Source organism: Microtus ochrogaster, unplaced genomic scaffold, assembly GCF_000317375.1.
Source record: "Microtus ochrogaster isolate Prairie Vole_2 unplaced genomic scaffold, MicOch1.0 UNK91, whole genome shotgun sequence".
Classification (NCBI taxonomy): Eukaryota; Metazoa; Chordata; class Mammalia; order Rodentia; family Cricetidae; genus Microtus; species Microtus ochrogaster.
Genome location: NW_004949189.1, coordinates 1,174,404 through 1,177,328, shown reverse-complemented (window position 1 = coordinate 1,177,328; position 2,925 = coordinate 1,174,404).

The following is a 2,925-nucleotide window of genomic DNA, read 5'->3' as shown; positions in this document are numbered from 1 at the left end:
GGCCATGACTTTGATCACTTCTGAACCTGGAGCTGCCCTCCGACCTGCTGCTTCCCTAGACCGTAGTAGCTGTCTAGCCAACAAATGGAAAAGTTATCTTCTCATACTTACAATGCCACCAAGATGAGATTCTTCTCTTTATTCCTTTTGAGATTTATTTTCATTCTTAGTCATGTGTGTGTTTGTGTTCCTATGTGGGTTTGTGCAGGTCCCCTGGGAGGTCAAACCTGGGACCTCTGGAAGAACCGTAAGTGCATTTTCCAGCCCCTTCTTGATGAACTGTAAGGGTGAAGAAAATGAAGATAAGTTTATAAAGGGATTTGATTTGAAATGGATGGGGTTTCCCCCCATTTTATCTGGTGAAATGAATTTTGTTGGGGAAAAGAAAGAGACCATTTTCAAATATTGGAACACAAGTTGTGTATCAATGACAAAAATGATGTATTTATTAATTGAACAAATAAAGTGTACAACTATGTGCTTAAACAATAGGTGCTTTGCAATTGGTCAGTACTTAAAATGATCTGGTGAAAAGTTATAAGAGGGCTTGAGACACGCAGTGGTTAGGAGGACATATTGCTCTTGTAGAGAATCTGAGTTCAGTTCTCAGTACCCAAACTGAACATCTCACAAGTGCCTGTAACTCTAGTCCAGAGGTATCTGGTGGCTCTGGCCTCCACAAGCCCCTACATTCATATAAATGCCACTCCCTTGTCACATACACAGGATTTTTTTTAATGTGTAGCCCAGGCTGGCCTTGAACTCGTGATCCTCCTGCCTCTGTCTCCTTCAGCAAATCCTACCGGTGTGCGCCACCACAACCGCCATACACAGGATTTTAAAAGTAACTAAAATACATCATTTTTAAAAGAGTTTTAACAAAAATTATAGTTTATATATTGAGATCTTTGTTAATTTTAGATCTACTGTTTTGTATATAAGAGGTTACCAGGAAAGGAAGAGAAAGAAGTTATACAGTAGCAGAGAACACAAGATTTAAAGGAAGGAAGGATCATTTGTGATCCCTGAGAACAAAGATTTGGGCTACACTACTTCTAGTCCCTTGGTTGTGGTTATAGTAGTAGTAGTAGTAGTAGTAGTAGTAGTAGTAGTAGTAGTAGTAGTAGTAGTAGTCGTCGTATTTAGTTTTATGTGTAAGGGCATGTTGCCTGGTTGTATGTATGTGCACTGCTTGTGCCTAGGGTTGGGAAGAATAGAAGAAAGCATTGGACCCCTAGGACGAATGAGCTACCATGTGGGTGTGGGAACTCAGATCAGGTCCTCTGGAAGAGCAGCCAGTGCTCTTAACCACTGAGCCATCTCCCCAGTCCTTGTTCATGATTTCTGAGGAAGCATGGAAAGGTGTAGCATCCAAGCTTCGACGCCCAGCTAGTTCCAGAACAGACACCAAAGCTACAGAGAAAAAAAATCCCCCAAAACCAAGAAGATAAAATAAAACCATGCCAAAAAAGAAAACACCAAACTGTAACCAGACAAAAACACATAAAAATCCTGTGGAGTCAGTTTGTTGGTCAGCTGCTCCTGAACCTGGGGCCTGTCCAGGAGTGGCTGGTGTAGCCAGTGTCACGCCGTTGGAGAAAAGTGATTTTCCCTCTCCCAGCATTTAACTGAGCTGTGAACCTTTACCCCGGTGACTAAGTTTCCTGAAGTTACTTTCAAGTACAGTTTAGTAGAGTGGAATTTCTCCCACTTTATGCTGTTCCTCATGCATTTGGAATTTGTAAAGCAATTTTTCATCTATAGTGCTAAGGGATCCACTTCTTTATGTTCTGTTTCAGTATAAGGAGCTAATCGAGCAACTGTTAAAGCTGCCGGTACAAGGGTGACGGCTGAATGTCCTTCTTTCCCACCTGCTCACAGGGCACATTGTCTCCCCAGGCAGCCTGGGGGAAGGAATGTGCCGCTGGATGACTCCTGGAAGATGAGATTGTCTCTGAATGACGCTCTAAGCATCACAATAGCATATTTTGGGCTGTGGACAGTGAACCGCCTGCACTCCCTGTTTATTCTATGGCTGTGGCTCAAAGAGAGTTCAAAACTTCACCGAATAAAAATTTTTCCTGCATTCACACATGAAAGTTTGCTTTTGAGACAGGGTGTCACTATGTTGACCTTTCTGGCCCAGAACTTGGTACCCGGACTATACTCGCATTCACTGAGAGCACCCTGATTCTGCCACTGGTGTGTCAAGATTAAGGATGTATGCTCGGTCCACATTTGAAACTTTTACACTAAGCTATTCTTCCCCATCTCCTTTAAGCCTTTCCTAGAAAACCCCAAGTAATTAAATTTAATAAATAAAGATACCCTCTAATGTCACAGAGCTAGCTGTAATCTGGACCGCCCATCTATTTCTCTTACGTGCAGGCTAGCTGTCCTAGATGAGTTTGGAGAAAGGAATGGGTACTATGGAACCTCACCTCAGCATCCGGCATCTCCTCAATGGCTCTGTGAAGTAAACTCACCAAGGGCAGCTGCTCCATATGTGAGTTCACTTCACCTCCAGAGACTCCCAAGACTTGTTTCCTAGGACTTGGCTGAGATTTCTCTCAGGTATGTGAGTCCTCTCAGGGATTGCTGTAACCATCACCCCTCCTTCCCCAGGTGGTCTCAGAGGTGTCCTCATTTCCCCGAAGGGCATCCTTTTTCCAACCCTTGGGATTCACCTGGAGTTTAGTACATTTGCTTTTTATGTGTTAGATACTCTAAAGTTAAGGGAAGAAAGGAACTACGGAAAATGCTGCCTACATTTTGGGAGACTTCCCAGTGCACCCTATTAGGGAATCTTCCTCTGGGACACAGTGCGACAAGGATTAATTTCACCTATGACTCTAGTTCTGAAACTGAGACATGTTGATGAGCAAATCCTTCCCTTCTAGTAAAAATAAAATACATCAACACAGA